The sequence below is a fragment of the Rhinoderma darwinii genome, chromosome 11, assembly GCF_050947455.1.
Source record: "Rhinoderma darwinii isolate aRhiDar2 chromosome 11, aRhiDar2.hap1, whole genome shotgun sequence".
Lineage (NCBI taxonomy): Eukaryota > Metazoa > Chordata > Amphibia > Anura > Rhinodermatidae > Rhinoderma > Rhinoderma darwinii.
The window spans coordinates 46,885,707-46,906,952 of NC_134697.1; the positions used below are offsets into that span (position 1 = coordinate 46,885,707).

General features: G+C 42.0%; 1 protein-coding gene across 2 annotated transcripts in view; it reads right to left on the reverse strand.

Moving 5' to 3' along the window:
- SGMS1 (sphingomyelin synthase 1) overlaps positions 1 to 21,246 on the reverse strand; it is a 202,338-nt gene that overhangs the window by 153,226 nt on the left and 27,866 nt on the right. The window contains exon 3 of one of the 2 annotated variants that reach the window (XM_075842653.1): positions 19,221 to 19,362. The exons of the other annotated variant lie outside the window; for it this stretch is intronic. The gene's annotated coding sequence lies outside the window, so the exon portion shown is untranslated. The remainder of the gene's footprint in view (positions 1 to 19,220; positions 19,363 to 21,246) is intronic. 2 annotated transcript variants of the gene reach the window in all.

Genomic DNA, 21,246 nt, shown 5'->3' on the forward strand with positions numbered 1-21,246 from the left:
GTGGTTCACAGGGTAAAAACAGGTAATTCACCAGCATCTCTACAGGCGTATTATAAGAATACGTCAGCAGCTAAAAAGGTGCAATTCTGATAAGAACGGAGTATAAGGGAATATGGGGCCTAACCTATCACCCAGTACCCTCCATAGAGGGCAGTGACTAATTAAGACTCAAGAAATAAATGGCTTTGTACGTTTGAAGTTTATAAAACTTAAGGCTTCACTGCATACTTATTATTTCCAAAGCTGAGAATATTACTCCTGTATCCTAGGAAACAACTGGACTTATTCTTCCACATTGGAATCCTTTTATCCTTTTGCCAATTTCCAGAGTTGTAACAGGAAAATACATAGTGAAAATGAGTTAACTCTTTGCCTTTCAGTAGTCTTCAGCATACACTGGCCTCGTCATTGCTCCTAGTGATATTACTGTAAATTTACAAGAGGACAATTCTCTTCCAACGTCTTTTAAGGGGTTATTCTCATCTTAGCAATTTATCTAGAGAACGGGGGTCCCTCAACCCAGTCAAGTGAGACCGCCACATCCAGGCAGAGGCTCAGTGGAGATGTGGCCAGGATTACGGGAAAAAATAGCTGAGCTCTCTGTGCTACGCTGTTTTTATAACTCCCCTAGAAGTGAATGGGAATTACAGAAACAGTAGCACAGCGAGCTACACTGTTTCCTAACTCCTGCGAACGGCACACCTCGTTAGGCTGAAGACGGGTTCATAGACCACGTGAGCCCACGTTCAGCCTGACGAGGAGCACCGACCACAGCCGAAGGTGCAGAGCATTTAGCCAAGCACTTCTGCACCTTTGTTTCAGAGACGGTGGAAGTCTCAGAACCCGGACCCCCACCGATCCAAACTTCTCATACGTCTCTATGACATATCAACAGCGGTGTGAAAGTACAGGTATTGTTCAATTTCTCCTTTTTTTTTGTCCCACTACAAAACTTGAACATGCAATCGTTTGACTGCTTGAACAATACACTGCAATACTTAAATAGTGCAGTGTAGTGTGCTTTTTACTGGCTCCCATTAATCCTGCATCATGGGGGAGGACAGGGCCCCTTCCCCCTGTCTAGTGGCTTAGATGCTGTGGTTGCTATTGCCCGCAGCATCGAATCGGTTAAATGGCCGGGATCAGAGTGGTCTCGATTGCGGTCGTTAGTGCGAGGTGTCAGATGTAATACACAGTTGACACCTGCATCGTATTGAGTGGGCTCAGCCCGTGAGCCAGCTCCATACTCTCCCTACCAACTATGGCGGAGTTCAGATGTCGGTAAGGGGTTAAAAGGGTTGTCCCAAGATTAGTATTAATCACCAATACACAGGATCGGTGATAAACGTCTGGTTGCTTAAAGCCCCACCAATCACTAGAACTCGGGTCTTTAACCCCCCGTTCCTCCTCACTAGACAATCGCAGTGAGAAAGATCTTGAATGGAGCAGAGGACCAGCATGCACCCTGCTGCACCAATCAAGGTCTATGGGGCTGAATGAAACAGAAGAATGCTATAATTTGCTTAAAAGTCTATGGGACTAACGGAGACAAGTAAAGTGCTCGGTTGTTACCATCAGCCCCATAGGCCATGAATGAGCGGCAGGGCACATGCTGATCTCCATTCAAGCTTGGGACCGCTGTCCTAGTGATCAGCTGGGGTCGCAGCGGAGGGATCCCCAATGATCAGACATTCTATCACCGATCCTGTGTAAAGGGAATAAATGTTAATGATCTAGATCAGGTCTGAACATTGCTTCTAGTGGAGAATATACAGCATGAACTGGAGAATTCTATAATTTGTTTTCTCATGGATTTTTTGTCTCTAATCAACTAGTGACGCCAACAACACTTAAAGAGGCTCTGTTACCACATTATAAGTGCCCTATCTCCTATATAAGGTGATCGGCGCTATAATGTAGGTGACAGCAGTGCTTTTTATTTAGAAAAACGATCTATTTGAAACCACTTTGAGCGATTTTTAGCTTTATGCTAATGAGTTTCTGAATGCCCAAGTGGGCGTGTTTTACTTAAGACCAAGTGGGCGTTGTACAGAGGAGTGTATGACGCTGACCAATCAACGTCTTACACTTCTCTCCATTCATTTACACTGCACTAGCGATATAGTTATATCGTTATGTGCAGCTACATACACAAACACTAACATTACTGTAGTGTCCTGATAATGAATATACATCACTACCAGCCTGGACGTGATGTTTATTCAGACTCCTGACACTTCTGAATCTTTTCTGTGAGATTCCAGCAAGGCAAGCGTAATCTCGTTTGAAATGACAGGTTACATCGTAATCTCGCGAGATTACGCTTGCCTTGCTGTAGATCTCACAGAGACGCTACAGACATGTCAAGCTTCTGAATAAACATCACGTCCAGGCTGGTAGTGATGTATATTCATTATCAGGACACTGCAGTAATGTTAGTGTTTGTGTATGTAGCTGCACATAGCGATATAACTAGATCGCTAGTGCAGTGTAAATAAATGGAGAGAAGTGCATGATGCTGATTGGTCAGCGTCATACACTCCTCTGTACAACGCCCACTTGGTCTAAAGTAAAAACACGCCCACTTGGGCATTAAGAAACTCATTAGCATAAAGCTAAAAATCGCTCATAAAGTGGTTTAAAATAGATCGTTTTTCGAAATAAAAAGCATTACTGTCACCTACATTATAGCGCCGATCACCTTATATAGGAGACAGGGCACTTATAATGTGGTGACAGAGCCTCTTTAATTCAATACAAATGACAAGTGCCAATGTATTATCAACTAACAACTGTAGTGTGGCAGGAACAAAGCAATGACAGACACAAACTGGAGATACCCAGAAAAGAAGGCAGATCCGTCAGCTGCAAATGCTGGCCTATGTAAGGGCGGCATGTTACAGCTACACTTCTATTATCAAAAACGGCCCAAAGAAATTTTGTGCTGTTTGAGTAACAGGAGTGATAATAAAAATACAGCGGACTCATAGTTATGAGTCCGCTGTATTCATGAGGGGAGCACTCCCCCCATTCCTCTCCGCAGTGACTGACAGGCTGCTGTGTATAGGTCAGATAAGATAGAGCAAAGAAATAGAGCAAATAAAAACGCACATAAAACAGCTCAAAGACGAATCCGGCATCCAGTCCCAGTATTTGGATAACAGTCAGGAATATTCAGTATCTAAATGGACCTGGGGATGTTATTGAGCGCTGAATCCATTTTTATACTGGGTATTGCTGTATACATGTTCATAAGCAGCAGCATCTGATTTAACCCTTAAGATGTAACAGTTGATTTGTAGCAGAGCTTAAATTTTTCAGGGGCTTCAATTGTGAAAAACTGAGACATAAAAATGAAGTAGTATTACCTGCAGTACAATGTATAACCACAGATCACGAGAAGATGACCCACTTGGCATACCTTAGCTCTTCTGTATCTGACAACCTTGGTCACGCTGCGTCGGACAACCTCAGCTCTATAAATCATATAAAACTAAACATTCCTCCAAAAAGTAATGGATTTAATATACAAATCAACAAGACCCACACAGCTGATTTCCCTGAAAGTACCTCGGTACCGATGTGTGTCAGAGTTCAACTTTCAGTCTCGATATGTAAATCAAATAAACAAAGACTTCCTTGTATGTATTTATATTGGCTTTAAAAGAGAGTTGAAAAGTTCAATAACAAAAGACTCTTTGTTGGGCTTTACTCAGCTGGCTCGTCCAAAAGATAATCTTAATTTAACGCTAAGAAATTAAAAGTCCTATTATGCATATTAAAACGACTGGCTTCATTTTGGGGACCGAGCTTAGCAGTCATTTCACTAATAACAAGTGCGTGTCATGTACTTCTTAATGCAGAAACAGAAAGTCATTTGGAATATGCATTTATAATAAATCGCCAGGCAATTATTTGCACTGTAACAGTTTATCTGATGGGGGGCGCTGTTCTATTTCAAGACAGAGGAAGTAGCAGCTCTTATTAATCCATATAAAAACCCAGATCTCGTAGCAACTTTGCCTTTTAAATACGGTCTAACAGAAAGTGGACAAACCCAGCGAGTTTTGGCCTTGAGGAGACAGCAATTATTTTTCCTCCTTTATCTCTGTATTCTGAAAGCCATAACGTTTTGCCTTTTTCTGTCGGTATAGGTGCATGAGGTGTTTGATCGCTTACATCAATGATCCCCAACCACCGGGCCGCAGACCAATACTAGGCCGTGGATTATTTGGTACCAGGTCGCGGTATCTGGTATTCCCCCCGGTGGCCGGAGGGAATTCAGGGCTAAAAATCGCACCAAATTATGGAGCAGTTTTTCGCCCGGAATGTCCACTGCGGAAAACCGCTTGAGCATTCAGCCGGCCTGCTAGCTGGCCGGCCTCCTGGGATGACGTATTATCCCAGGAGACCGCTGCAGCCTGTGATTTGCTACAGCGGAGGTCACATGGGAAGAAGAATCATCCCAGGAGGCCAGCCCTCTGACGTCACTCAGGCCGGCCTCCTGGGATGACATTTCATCCCATGTGAATGGCACTATTGCCTGGATAGGCTGCAGCGGTCACATGGGATAAATAGTCATCCCAGGAGGCCGGCCTGGAGGAAGAAACAGGCTACTGCTGCAATTCCGCCGCAATAAACGCAAAAACTGCTATTTGTTGTGGGTTTTACCTCCCCATTGAATTCAATGGGGAAAACCCGAAACAAATAAGCAGAGTTTATGCAAATACAATGGACATGCTGTGGAATAAAACGACACACCGCATGTCAATTTCTGAGTTTTTTTTACACTCAGTATTTACGCAGCGTGTGGATGAGATTTGTTCTCTCACATCCACTTTGCTGCTACTGTATTATGGTGCGGATTTTCCGCAACGGCTCCTGTTACGGAAAATCTGCAGTATTCATGCAACGTGTGAACTGCCCCTAAACCCCGAAATACCTCCCCTGCCGGTCCGTGGAAAAATGATCTTGCATGAAACCGGTCCTTTGTTAAAGAAAAAGTTGGGGACCGCTGGCTTACATGATACACTGCACTACTTAGGGTATGTTCACACGTAGTCAACCAAAACGTCTGAAAATCCAGAGCTGTTTTCAAGGGAAAATAGCCCCTGCTTTTCAGACGTTTTTTTACCAACTCGCATTGTTCGCGGCGTTTTTCGCGCCGTTTTCGCGGCGTTTTTTACGTCCGTTTTTGGAGCTGTTTTCATTGGAGTCTATGAGAAAACAGCTCCAAAAACGTCTGAAAGAAGTGTCCTGCACTTCTTTTGACGAGGCTGTATTTTTACGAGTCGTCGTTTGACAGCTGTCAAACGACGACGCGTAAATAACAGGTCGTCTGCACAGTACGTCGGCAAACCCATTCAAATGAATGGGCAGATGTTTGCCGACGTATTGGAGCCGTATTTTCAGACGTAAAACGAGGCATAATACGCCTCGTATACGTCTGAAATTTGGCCGTGTGAACATACCCTTACAGTTAGGTCCAGACGGTTGACCTAACAGTGACACAAGTTTTGGAAAGTGACACAAGTTTTGGCATTTTAGCGGTTTACCAAAACATATTGAATATACAGTTATATCATGAACATGGGCTTAAAGTGCAGACTCTCAGCTTTAATTTGAGGGTATTTATATCCTAATTTGAGGAAGGGTTTAGGAATTACAGCTCTTTAATATGTAGCTGCCTCTTTTTCAAGGGACCAAAAGGTAATTGGACAATTATATCAAAAGCTATTTAATGGGCTGCATGGGCTATTCCCTCATTAATCCATCATCAATTAAGCAGGTAAAAGGTCTGGCGATGATTCCAGGTGTGGCATTTGCATTTGGAAACTATTGCTGTGAACCCACAACATGAGGTCAAAGGGGCTTTCAATGGTAGTAAAACAGAACATTGTTAGGCTGAAAAAAAACACAAAAAAAAAAAAAAAACATAGAGAAGCACAAATGTTAGGAGTCGTCAATTAACAGTTTGGCACATTCTTTAAAAAAAAAAAAAAAAAAAAAGGAGTGCACTGGTGATCTTGTGAACTCCAAAAGGCCTGGATGTCCACAGAAGACAACAGTGGTATTTGATCGCAGAATCCTTTGCATGGTGAAGGAAAGCCCCTCCCCAACATCTACCCAAGTGAAGAACACTCTCCTGGAATTATGGGTATCAGTATCTAAGTCTACCACAAAGAGAAGACTTCATGAGGGTTCACCACAAGGTGCAAACCATTAATCAGCCTCAAAAATAGAAAGGCCAGATTAAACTTTGCCAAACAACATCTAAAGAAGCCGCCCAGTTCTGGAACAGCATGAAACTGAGATCAACCTGGACCAGAATGATGAGAGGAAGAAAGTATGGAGAAGGCTTGGAACGGCTCATGATTCAAAGCCACCACATCCTCTGTAAAACATGGTGGAGGCAGTGTGATGGCATGGTGGGGGTGGTGGCATGGGCATGCATGGCTGCCAAAGGCACTGTGTCACTAGTGTTTATTGATGATGTGACTGAAGACAGGAGCAGCCGGATGAATTCTGAAGTGTTCAGGGATTTACTTTCTGCTCAGATTCAACCAAATGCAGCAAGGTTGATTGTCCATATGTACTGTGAAGCAATGTCCAATGACCCAAAACATACTGCGACAGCAACCCAGGAGTTTTTTTTTAAAGTAAAGAAGTGGAATATTCTGGAATGGCCAAGTCAATCACCAGATCTCAACCCGATCGAGCTGCATTTCACTTGCTTAAGACAAAACTTAAAGGAACAGTGTCATCACAAATTTATTTTTCATATGTTAAAGATGTTAGTGCTTTATTAAAAACGTTTATATTTATTTGTGTGTTTGTGTTTTACTTTTTCTTATTTTTACACTTTTTCTTCCCTATGGGGGCTGCCATTTTTTGTTCCATTTCTGTATGTGTCGATTAACGACACATACAGACATGGAATACGGCAGCCACAGTCCCATAGGGACTGCGAACGGCTCCCGTCCCATCCACTTCTGTGTACGCCGTCTGTGTGGGAACTGCGCATGCGCCGCTCCCACACAGTCCAATTTGAAATTGGCGCCGTCCGGCGCCATTTTCCTGTGGACCGGAAGTCGCGGCCGGACAGTAAGATTACTACTTCCGGTCGCGGCTTCCGGACTTGTGCACTTGGACCAGCGGCAGCAGACGGAGCGGACGGGCCGGAGGAAGCCGCGGCGGCAGGAGCAGGTAAGAGATTTCAATGTATGTTCGTGTTTGTGTACGTTTACTACTGTATGTTAACCTTCTACACTGTGTGTTAGCTCAAAAAATGGCGACACACAGTGTAGGAGGTTAGACCGTTCAAACCCCTCGTTTATCCCGGCACTAGCCAGGATAAAGGAGGGGGGATGCTGAGAGCTCACTAGAGCGAGGGCTTTTTACCCAATTTTGCAATGCTGCAATTTTGGGAATAGCTCCATCTAGTGACCAGCAATGGGAAATATTATAAATTAGAATCTAATTTATAATATTTCCTGACTCGTGAAAAAAATAAAAAAAATTTGAACAATGTTTAATCACCTACACACTAAATGTTTAATTAAAAAAAAAACACAACATGTTTTTCTGGCTGCAGTAAAGGCCGGGCAAAGCATCACAAAGGTGGAAACCCAGCGTTTGGTGACGTCCATGGGTTCCAGACTTCAGACAGTCATTGCCTGCAAAGGATTCTCTACAAAGTATTAAAAAAAAACATTTTATTTATGGTAATGTTAATTTGTCCAATTACTTTTGCGCTCCTAAAATGAGGCGGTTGTGTAGAAAAATGGTTGCAATTCCTAAATGCTTCACAGGATATTTTTGTTCAACCCCTTGAATTAAATCTGAAAGTCTAAACTTCTAATGGAATCTCGGTTGTTTCATTTCAAATCGAATGTGGTGGCAGCAGAGCCCAAATCATGAAGATTGTATCACTGTCCAAATAATTCTGGACCTAACTGTATGTAGTGCAATGTATTATGCCTGTCAGTATCCTACACACAGTCTCTGGCAGGGGTACGAATAGGCTCACGTCCATGACAAATATTGGGGTGTGTTAGGCCCCCTGTTGCCAAGGCAACCCATTGGCATCCTGTGGTCAAGTCATGGGGGTGCCAATGGGCTGACAGAGGAAGGACCCTACCAAGATTTAACGATTTGGAATCGCAGCTAGCTCTGAACCTGCCCTTTGCAGCAGTGTCAGCTGTATGTTATAGCAGACCCCCACTGCTGATCATGCAGCCTCAGCTCCTGAGCCTGCTCCATGTGAGCTCCGCATATTATTAGCACTGTGCAAGGTGTACCACCTGCCAGCGGCGTAAACGTACAGGAAGGGGTTAGGAAAACTCACTTACTGAAGTACACTATAATTAAAACACTGGGATATAACACAACGATGAGCACAGTTATACGAGTTATCATATATGGTTTGTGTAAAGCCGGGTTCACACATTGCGTAAATATTATATACTGCTGAATCGGCCTAGGGAAAATAGCTCCTGATTTTCAGACGGTTTTTAATCAAAGTCGCGTTTTTAACGGCCGTTTTGGGAGCTGTTTTTCTATAGCGTCAATGAAAAACGGCTCCAAAAACGTTCCAAGAAGTGACTTGCACTTCTTTTTCGCGGCCGTTTTTTTCCCGCGGCCGTTTTGAAAAAACAGCCGCGTAAAAAACGCCCCATTGAAACAGAACGCCATTTTTTCCATTGAACGGCCCGAAAAACGGCTTAAAACATTCCGTGTGAACATACCCTAATAGATTAAATCCATAATGCAAATCCATGGCATTTCTGCAAGACAGGGCATGCTGCAGAATTAAAAATCCACAGTGTATTCTATGCACGTTGCCGATGTTTTTACACCGTACGGCACTTAGCGGTGAAAAAAATGTTTATTATGAAAAGAGTGCCCATAAGGGCTGCCCGATGCAACAGTCATTCTATGGTACAGTACATCTGCTGCACCAACTATGCAAACGCAGTAAAAAATATTCAATATTTCATAGTACTTCATGTTTATTGAAAAAATACATATTTTTACTTAATTTTTTTCATTTAAATGGGTTTCTAAATGTATGTAAATAAAGCTTAATCATTGAAAATGGTTTGGAATTGAAATACAAAGTATAATACAGATTTGCAGAACTTTTCATTGTACAATGAGAACATTTTATTTAATATGGCATGCCACCATTTTTTTATACATATTTGTGAGAGAAAAAACCCTCTATATGCTTCCATGTAAAATTGAAGGTATACTATGAGCCTGTATAATTCTATAGGTGCCTTATCATAGTTCTGTGCCACACCAAACCGTTATACGGCCATGTGTATGAGGTATTTCTGATTTTATTTAAAGAAAACTGTGCCTCCCCAAGGCACGAGGGCCTATTTCTCCAAAATACATACCTTTAGGGACGTCCTAAAAGTTCAATGCATACGGTAGTGACATCTGGATAAGTTTGAAGTAAAAATTGACTTTTTTTTATTATTATTTAAAATTATAAGAATACATTCAGTACCACATAGTAAGGGTACACAAAACGGTAGTGTGCCGCGGGTCAAGAAACACAATGAAATTATGTGTTCCACCTGTACAAGCAGAGCGGCCAAAAACAGCATCGCAAAACTGTGGCGACTGATGGTAAAACTGGAACACACTACCGCTACATGTACGGGCACCCTCAGTGATATGAAAAAACATTGTGTAACTGCAGCAGATAAGAAAAGCGAGGAGATGACATTTCATCCTCGCTCGCCCGATCAGATGAAACTACACCTTTAATTACAAGATCACTAAATAATTAAATGCGTCTGACTATTCCCAAGCAGCTACTTGTGCGCAAAGACATAAACTTTAAAGTAGCCAGTTTGTCTAGATAGCATAAATTAGCTTATGTCATTCTAAATATCCATTTTCTTTCCCAAAATCAGAAGCGGCTGCTTAAAGGGTTATTCCCAAGTGGAGTCAATTTATCTTTTTTATTGTATTCTAATCAGAAATGAAATTATAAATGAATTGTTGTTAAAAAATAAATAAAATTCATTCCCTAACTACCTTTTTTTTAAATTTGATAACTCAGCTAGTGCTGGTTATCTTTTATAAAAAAGGGGCGTGAGCGGCTCGATGTCAATCAAGCCGCTCTGCAGTGTGTGCGCTCCCGACGTTGCTAGATAATGTAGTTCTAGCAGGATCGGGAGAACGATCGTCTCAACCAGGCATGGTAAGCCTGGTTAGTACGAACACACTGTGAATTTCAATGCACCCACGCCACTACTCACTGTAACAGCCCGCCACCCTTCTCTGTAACCCACTTCCCCCCTTTTGGAAAGCCACTTCTCCCCCTTGCGGAACAGCAGATGATTTTCAATCTGTCCACTGTATCTAAGCAGAACATGTTTTATCATCATATACAGTTGCATGTTTAAATGTAGTACCTGGAGCCAACCGCTGATGTGTTGTCCTCACGAACGGTGGCCGGGCCGGCATCTAATGCGCACATGCGCGTCCACGAGAGAAATTACATCCTTTCCTAAGGACTGAGAGAATATCATTGCGCAAGCGCGGCCACTGCTAAAGGTAAATAGTGGTGGCCGGATCCCTAGACAACGAGCTACAGGGACTGACAGCGACATAAAGAAGGAATATCAAGAAAACTACATCAGTGGGATAAGGCAAGGTATTTACAAAAAGTAATAACTTTAAAAGCGTGAGATTAATAGCTAGATTTATGAAGATGGGAATAACCCTTTAAGAAATGGGCAGCCCAAAACAATGGTAACTATCTCCAGGGATCGACTGCAAGACGGAGATATTTATCTCTTTTTGTACTACCGTTTCAGTCGCCTTTTGGGAAATTAGTTTGGCCGTCACCCAAGTCTCTCTGCCACGATTTAACAGTGCCAAGTAAGAAACGAAAATGACATTGCTGTATCTTAATAGAATATAGAGTTAGTTGGCTTTAATGTCAGGTTTATTTTATTGGCACGTTTAAAGAGTTCTAAGATTAAAAGGATATTGGTAGGAAAAACTGGGTGATGATTCATGGGTCCATGACAATCTCTAATTAGGGAAACTAAGAGGGATGTTATACTGAAGCACCAGTTATTTAGAAAGATGCTGTATGTGAATCTTGCAAAGCAAACACTATGCTATAGTGAAATAGAGACACACTAAGCAAATCGAATAGCGAAATAGCGAAACCTGCATCTAATACACGCCATGGTGCGTTTGTTCGGGCGTAAATTCCACTACATAAATTATCGCACATACTTACCCCCTCCCTCCTTTGACGTCCGCTACGGTCTCCCTGGATGACGTTACAGGCCATGTGACCGCTGCAGCCTGTGATTGGCATGCAACGTCATCCTGGGAGGCCGGACTGGAGAAGAAGCAGGTAACTCTGGGTAAGTATAGCTTTATTATTTTTTTTTCTTTTTTGCTGTGATTCCGCCGCAAATGTCACAACACACACTACTTTGTTGCGGGTTGAAGCACCCCATTGAATTCAATGGGAAAAACTGCAACAGAAGAGCTACGATACGGTTGAAGAAAACACACCGCAGGTCAATTTATGTGCGTTTTTTTCAGTGTGGGAACGAGACTTGTTAAAATCTCACCCACACTACTGCTACTGTAATACGCTGCAGATTTTCCGCAATTAATCCATTGCGGAAAATGCAGTGTTTACGCTGTGTGTGTGTTCGTACCCTAAAAGGTGGAAAAAGTTCTGAAATGATTCATCTTAGACTGATTTTTTGACATGACAAAAACCTGCCATTTTAAACAGGGGTGTGTAGATGTTCTATATACACTGTATACTAGTCCTTCTCAAAGAATTAATCAAAAAATGTATTTATTTCAGTAATTCAATTCAAAAAGTGAAACTCATACATTATATAGATTCATTACACACAGTGATCTAATTTCAGCATTTTTTTTTTCTTTTAATGTTGCTGATTATGGCGAATAGCTAATAAAAACCCAAAATTGAGTCTCCGAAAATTTGAATATTGGGTAAATGTTGAAGATTGTAGACTCCTGATGTGAAACTCGAATCAGAAAATCAACACAAAACACCTGCAAAGGTTTCCTAAGCCTTTACAAGGACTGGTCTGTTGCTCAGTGTCCAAAGTCCTGTTTTCAGATGAAAGTAAATTTTGCATTTCATTTGGAAATGAAGATCCCAGAGTCTGGAGGAAGAGTGGAGAGGCGTCAATCCAAGTTGCTTGTGGTCCAGTGTGAAGTTTCCACAGTCAGTGATGGTTTGGGGGGGCCGTGTCATCTGCTGGTGCTGGTCCACTGTGTTATATCAAGTCCAGAGTCAACGCAGCCGTCTAGCAGGAAATTTTAGGGCACTTCATGCTTCCCTCTGCTGACAAGCTTTATGGAGATGCTGATTTCCTTTTCCAGCAGGACTTGGCACCTGCCCACAATGCCAAAAGTACCAATACCTGGTTTAATGGCCACAGTATCACTGTGCTTGATTGGCCAGTAAACTCGCCTGACCTAAACCCCATAGAGAAACTATAGGGTATTGTCAAGAGGAAGATGAGACACCAGACCTAACAATGCAGACGAGCTGAAGGCCGCTATCAAAGCAACCTGGGCTTCCATAACCCCTCAGCAGTGCCACAGGCTGATCGCCTCCATGCCACGCCGAAGGATGCAGTAATTCATGCAAAAGGAGCACCGACCAAGTATTGAGGGCATATACTGTACATACTTTTCAGTAGGCCAACATCTTGGTATTAAAAATAATTTTTGAAATTGGGCTTCTTTAATATTCAAATTTTCTGAGATAATAAATTTTGGGTTTTCATTAGGGCCCCATGCACATGAACGTGCTTTTGCGGCCGCAATTCCCCCACAAAATCCACGGGAGAATTGCGGCCCCATTCGTTTCTATGGGGCCATGCACACGACCGTGGCTTCCACGGTCCGTGCATGGCCCAGGAGCCTGGACCGCAGAAAGAACGGGCATTGAGCTTCATAGAAAATAATGGACGCGGCCATGTGCACGGCCCGTGATTTGCGGGCGGCTCGCAGGTGACACAAATCACGGTTGTGCACATGGCTACGGTCGTATGCATGAGGCCTAACTCTTAGCTTTACTCCTTAACATTAAAATAAATAAATGCTGGAAATAGATCACTCTGTGTGTAATGAATCTATAGAATATATGAGTTTCACTTTAACTGAATTACTGAAATAAATTAACATTTTGATGATATTCTAATTCATTGAGAAGGACTAGTATATATAGGGGTTGTCACGATACCAGAATTTGGACTTCGCTACGGATAGTTTGTGTAGTATTGCGATACTCAATACCAAAACGATACTTTGCCAACAATATTATAACCGCGTAAACATCATAAATGACGCTATAAATTAATTTTGGTCGCGACGATACCGAATGTGTATATTTTATTTATTGAAACTTATTTTAATGTTCATTGTAAAAAATATATTTTTTTACTTTTTTATTTCTATATGCCAGTACATTAGCCTGCGTACTGATAGTACACAGGCAATTGTTAGGACATACCTATGTATGCCCTAACAGGAAATATGGTCAGACAAGCCTGCAGCCCTTCAATGGATCCTGGGCTGTCTGCCCATATATGGTATGTCCCTCGATCGCATCACAGGGATTTCCTGTGACACCATACAATCGGCATCCCCCTTCTCATTTTCCCCTTGAATGCTGTGGTCAGCTTTCATCGCATGCATTCAGGGGAATAGCGGCAGAAATGAGTGGTTTCTCTGATCTCCACAGTTAGAGCAGGGCTGCTGCTGTGTAAACAGCCATTGCCCCGCTCCTGACAATAAGTGCTCGCGCACGCGGTCAGCATGAGGAGATGTGACCAGCGCTGCACTAATGAGCGGCGGCGCAGGCACTGAAGACAGAACATGGGGGGTGTTTTGTAATGCGCGCACCATGTTTGGTCTTCAGTGCTGGCAATCATAAGTGCAGCGCCGGCCACATCACCTCATGCTGACTGTGCATGCACACTTGTCAGGAGCGGGGCAATGGACACAGCCGCAACCCCGCTCTAACAACATTCATGTTTTAGGGTATGTTCACACGGCAAACTAAAAACAGCCGTAAAAAACAAAACCTGTTTTCAAGGGAAAACAGGCCCTGATTTTCAGCCGTTTTTTTTATGCATCAAGCGTTTTTTACGGCCGTTTGTGGAGCTGTTTTTCTATTGAGACAATGAAAAACGGCTCCAAAAACGGCTCCAGAAGTGACAGGCACTTTTTTTTTACGGGGCGTACGAAACGCCCAACGGGAAAGAAACACAGTTTTTCCCAATTAAATCAATGTGCACATGTTTGGAGGCGTTCAGCTCCCATATTTTCAGCTGTTTTTCTGGGCGTTTACGGCCCGAAAAACTTCTGAAAATAATCTGTGTAAACATACCCTTACTATACTTAGCTGTATACTAATACCAGCTTCTTTCACTGAACAATCACACTGTGCTGTGGATCATGCTGGGCTGGAACAATGAGAAGTGTATGACACCGATTGGTCAGCTGATTGGTGCTCGTCATACACTCCCCTGTACAACGCCCAGTTGGTAAAAAGTAAAAACACGCCCAGTTGTCTATTGAGAAACTAATTAGCATAAATCTAAAATTGCTCAAAAATGATATTTTTTCAAAATAAAAACCACTATTGTTATCTACATTACAGCGCCGATAACGTTATGTAGGAGATAGGGCACTTATAATCTGGTGACAGAGCCTCTTTAAAGTAATGGAAGCAACTTCAATTGTTTTTCCATGGTGAAAAAAGTTGCAAGCAACCCTCCGATCATTGCATACTTTGTCCGAATTTTTGCAATAAATCGCTTGTGATTTTACCCCATAGAAAACAATTAAAGTGGCGTATCTAAAAATTTACCAGGATTAACACCAGAATTCTTGTTGCTGTGTAGCCTAAACCTAAAGATTCAAGCAATTTCAAATTCTGTGTATCCAGTCATTTTTGGTCATATTGTATGAAGCGTCCATGTATATGGTCACCCTCACAAATCTGCACCCAGAGTTAGATGACCAGTTGCGGGACTTCTCAAGAAGGAGAACCTTCTAAACAAATTAAAGTAAAAATGCAAATACAATTTATAGTTATAATGTCTGTCACTAAAGTATATGAAAAAAAAAACCATTCATTTATACACTGGAAGCACATAAAATCATTGCATTGTTGTTGGTAGATGGAAATTTTTCTTTAAAGAATATAAAGTGAATAATACATGAGATTACACAGCATCTTTGAATAAAGATCAGTCTCTTTTGGGATGCCGGGCACCAAGGAGAGACAAGCGATGCCTGTCAAACACAGTATTTACCACCTATTGTACAAACATACAGGATCCCTTATCTTGGCACTAACCAATGTTCAAATATACAAGCACCAAGGGAAAAATTAACTTGAATTAATTAGGAAATTCAAACATTCGTTTTGAGGAACAGCAGATGAGCTTCAAAACGCGTTTGTTTTAATATAAAATATATACAAAAGCCCCAAAGCCAGTTTTCCCAGAGATATTCTAGCTCTGCCAGTGAAGGAAAATATAGAGAGAATGATAGTTCATTATTAAATACAGACTCTCTACAGAGAAGCCCCCAGAGCTTGTACTGGGAATCTTATATGTTCAACATCAAATATATTAAAGAGCAACTGAAGTCTAGAGCACATACAACAGAAGCAGAAACTGACGAATAAACCGCATATGCACAAGTTCTCACAGCCAGTCTGGGAAAAAAAACTCTCCTCTGAACCCAGCGGAAGCAGTCATAGGGCCGGCTACACCAAAATTCCTTGTAGTTTCTTATTGAACCTATGTCTTCACAGATTTATAAAGTCCATCGTGTATAACATTCCTAATTTTAAAAAATATAAATAGTTTCCATTAAAGGAGCTGAAGATGTTCCAGACCCCTTACTTTACCAATTGTGGGGGTCAGACCCTCATCAAACACACATTTATAATAAAATCTATTGATGCAGTGTTTCTAGCATATAGAAATACCTCACCTTTTTTTGCTTCCCTGTGCCCCCTTGGTGCTGCTGCTTACCTGTGCTGAATCAGTCTCCTTCCCCCTCTGGCAGCTGATAATATAGCCCCTACTTACTTTCCCTGCAGATAGGTATCATGGGATCCAGAGTAGTGAAGATATTTACTGTATGACATCCACAGTATGAACTCCCTTAGGCATCATGCACACGACCGTAAAAACACCCGTTATTGCGGGTCGTAATTACGACCCGCAATAACGGGCCCATAGACTTCTGTTAGTCACGGGTACCTTCCCGTTTTCTCACGGGAAGGTGCCCGTGCCGTTAAAAAAATAGAACATGTTCTATTTTTTTCATTTTACGGGCCGTGCTGCTATACTTTATAATGTAATTAAGTAATTAACGAGTCGTAATTACGAGCACGGTCGTGTGCATGAGGCCTGCGACTAAGTGGGCTGTACAGGACTCAAAACGTGCTGTCAGGATGCTGAGCTTTACAGTCCTAACAAGCTGAGGAGTCTTTATCAGCTATACTGCCATGCAGAGGCTCTGCTCCTTCCCTGACTAGAAGGGCAGAAAACGACTTCTATTGGCTGCTCTGTTAACAGAGGATCACAATGCCAGGACGTGACTGTGGGGAAAGCGACTGAGCATGTGTATCTACCACCACTCAGCTCAATAGGCGAACGTGCACATTGCTTTACACAACAAATGGAGCCACAATATGTAAGTAAAGGTTATAAATCTTCCCTATCGTTTTCCTTTAAACAGCATGTAAATAGCAAATCTTTAGGATAGGCCATCAATGTTTGACCCCCGCCAATCGGCAAATGTAGGGGCCATCAAGGCCACTCTACTGTATTCTGCAAAGACCGGATCGGGAAGGGGAAGATGGCCACTGGACCCCATCCGGACGTACATATATACAGTGAAGAAAATAAGTATTTGATCCCTTGCTGATTTTGTACGTTTGCCCACTGTCAAAGACATGAACAGTCTAGAATTTTTAGGCTAGGTTAATTTTACCAGTGAGAGATAGATTATATATATAAAAAAAAGAAAAAAAAAAAAAGAAAATCACATTGTCAAAATTATATATATTTATTTGCATTGTGCACAGAGAAATAAGTATTTGATCCCTTTGGCAAACAAGACTGAATACTTGGTGGCAAAACCCTTGTTGGCAAGCACAGCAGTCAGACGTTTTTTGTAGTTGATGATGAGGTTTGCACACACGTTAGATGGAATTTTGGCCCACTCCTCTTTGCAGATCATCTGTAAATCATTACGATTTCGAGGCGGTCGCATGGCAACTCGGATCTTCAGCTCCCTCCATAAGTTTTCGATGGGATTAAGGTCTGGAGACTGGCTAGGCCACTCCATGACCTTAATGTGCTTCTTTTTGAGCCACTCCTTTGTTGCCTTGGCTGTATGTTTCGGGTCATTGTCGTGCTGGAAGACCCAGCCACGAGCCATTTTTAATGTCCTGGTGGAGGGAAGGAGGTTGTCACTCAGGATTTGACGGTACATGGCTCCATCCATTCTCCCATTGATGCGGTGAAGTAGTCCTGTGCCCTTAGCAGAGAAACACCCCCAAAACATAATGTTTCCACCTCCATGCTTGACAGTGGGGACGGTGTTCTTTGGGTCATAGGCAGCATTTCTCTTCCTCCAAACACGGCGAGTTGAGTTAATGCCAAAGAGCTCAATTTTAGTCTCATCTGACCACAGCACCTTCTCCCAATCACTCTCAGAATCATCCAGATGTTCATTTGCAAACTTCAGACGGGCCTGTACATGTGCCTTCTTGAGCAGGGGGACCTTGCGGGCACGGCAGGATTTTAATCCATTACGGCGTAATGTGTTACCAATGGTTTTCTTGGTGACTGTGGTCCCAGCTGCCTTGAGATCATTAACAAGTTCCCCCCGTGTAGTTTTCGGCTGAGCTCTCACCTTCCTCAGGATCAAGGCTACCCCACGAGGTGAGAATTTGCATGGAGCTCCAGATCGATGTCGATTGACAGTCATTTTGTATGTCTTCCATTTTCTTACTATTGCACCAACAGTTGTCTCCTTCTCACCCAGCATCTTACTTATGGTATTGTAGCCCATTCCAGCCTTGTCCAGGTCTATGATCTTGTCCCTGACATCCTTAGAAAGCTCTTTGGTCTTGCCCATGTTGTAGAGGTTAGAGTCAGACTGATTAATTGAGTCTGTGGACAGGAGTCTTTTATACAGGTGACCATTTAAGACAGCTGTCTTTAATGCAGGCACCAAGTTGATTTGGAGCGTGTAACTGGTCTGGAGGAGGCTGAACTCTTAATGGTTGGTAGGGGATCAAATACTTATTTCTCTGTGCACAATGCAAATAAAAGATATATAATTTTGACTATGTGATTTTCAGGTTTTTTTATATAATCTATCTCTCACTGGTAAACTTAAACTAGCCTAAAAATTCTAGATTGTTCATGTCTTTGACAGTGGGCAAACGTACAAAATCAGCAAGGGATCAAATACTTATTTAATTCACTGTATACACACACACACACACACACACACACACACACACACACACACACACACACACCATATGGGAGAAGGCAGAGAGGACAGACCTGTTTCTTTGAAGAGGTGCACTTAAATGTTTAAATAAACCCAGTGTATTAAAAAACAATGTATATTTAAAAATACGAATGAGTATATATACACACTGGAGCAGAGAATACATGTTCTGGGAAGCAATGAATGACATCTTAATATCTGGCAGCCAGACGGATGTTTGTGTTTAGTGGATGTCAGGAGAATGCTACCGTCCAGAATACATAGTGCCTACTGTGAAATTTGGTGGAGGAGGAATAAATGCCTGTTGCTGTTTTTTCAGGGTTTGGGCTAGGCCCCTTATTTTCAGTGAAGTGCCATGTTAATATTACAGAATGAAATAAGAATGTAGATGTAAATGTTGTGTGCTTCCAACTTTGTGGCAAGAAGGGGGGGGGGGGGGGGTCCTTTCCTGCTACAGCAAGACTGTGGCACACTCCTAAACTTTGTGGAAAAATTTCCCAGCAGATTGGAGGCTGTTATAGCAGCACAAGGTGGCCCAACTCCATATCAACACCCATTATTTTGGGTATTTTGGGTTTTGAATAAGATGTCCAAAAATCTCACGTAGGTGGGTTGGTCAGGTGTCCACTTACTTTTGGCCAGATAGTGTAACATGACTACGGCCTGCAGGATATTCGCAGCGGACATACCATCCGAAAAACGTCACTATTTGGTGCGGTGTTTCAGACAGAATTCTCTGTGTTCTTTTACGCAGTGTATTCGCCTAGTGTGTTCCTAAGGTGAAATAAACAAGACACTCGTATGGGAGTATATACACACACAAATATTTTATAAAGACTTGAAGAAAAAAATAAATGTAAAAAAGTATATATATATATATATATATATATATATATATATATATATATATATATATATATATATATATATATATATAAAATTATTTATCATTTGTATTGATATGGACCTATACATAGTGTGCGTGTACATAAATCCAGAAGGGGAAACTAAAGGATCAAAGTTAAATTATGTAAATAATAATCTTCAATACTAACCTGTATGGAAACAAAGAATAATAAGAGCAATATCCTGTGTATATCCTGGAAGCTGCGTGTAAAGTACTGTCTCAGTGTAAAGCTCATGTTCCATGTTACATTGCCACCAGCAGGATATTCTCCGGATCAGCATACACACAGGAGAGCTCTACTTGGAGCTTCATCGCTCAAGTAGAATTTGGTTCACTTAAAGGGCTTATTTCATCGTAACAACGTATTACCTATCCACAGGATGGTTGAAAATTGTTTGATCGCTGGGGATCCCCCTTTGGTACCCCAACCGTTTACAAGAACGGGAGTCTTGAGTCCCCTGTTTGAACAGAGCAGCGGTTACACATTCCCACTGCCGCTTAAATAATTTTCTTTAAGAGTCATGGAGGTAGCTGAGCGCTGTACACGACTATCTCCGGCAGTCCCATAGAGCATGAATATTTTATTAATTAATTCAAAAGTGGGTTAAATGAATTACACTACCGTTCAAAAGTTTAGGGTCACTTAGAAATTTCCTTATTTTTGAAAGAAAAGCACAGTTTTTTTTCAATGAAGATAACATTAATCAGAAATACACTCTATACATTGTTAATGTGCTAAATGACTATTCTACCTGCAAACGCCTGGTTTTTAATGCAATATCTACATAGGTGTATAGAGGCCCATTTCCAGCAACCATCACTCCAGTGTTCTAATGGTACATTGTGTTTGCTAACTGTGTTAGAAGGCTAATGGATGATTAGAAAACACTTGAAAACCCTTGTGCAATTATGTTAGCAACGCTGTAAACAGTTTTGCTGTTTAGAGGAGCTATAAAACTGACCTTCCTTTGAGCTAGTTGAGAATCTGGAGCATTACATTTGTGGGTTCGATTAAACTCTCTAAATGGCTAGAAAAAGAGCTTTCATGTGAAACTCGACAGTCTATTCTTGTTATTAGAAATGAAGGCTATTCCATGCGAGAAATTGCAAAGAAACTGAAGATTTTCTACAACGGTGTGTACTACTCCCTTCAGTGGACAGCACAAACAGGCTCTAACCAGAGTAGAAAGAGAAGTGGGAGGCCCCGCTGCACAACTGAGCAACAAGACAAGTACAATAGAGTCTCTAGTTTGAGAAATAGACGCCTCACAGGTCCTCAACTGGCAGCTTCATTAAATAGTACCCGCAAAACGCCAGTGTCAACGTCTACAGTGAAGAGGCGACTCCGGGATGCTGGCCTTCAGGGCAGAGTGGCAAAGAAAAAGCCATATCGGAGACTGGCTACTAAAAGGAAAAGATTAATATGGGCAAAAGCACCAAGACACTGGACAGAGGAAGATTGGAAAAAAGTGTTATGGACAGACGAATCGAAGTTTGAAGGTGTTTGGATCACACAGAAGAACATTTGTGACACAAGATGCAGAAGAACTGAAAAGATGCTGGAAGAGTGCCTGACGCCATCTGTCAAGCATGGTGGAGGTAATGTGATGGTCTGGGGTTGCTTTGGTGCTGGTAAAGTGGGAGATTTGTACAAGGTAAAAGGGATTTTGAATAAGGAAGGCTATCACTCCATTTTGCAACGCCATGCCATACCCTGTGGACAGCGCTTGATTGGAGCCAATTTCATCCTA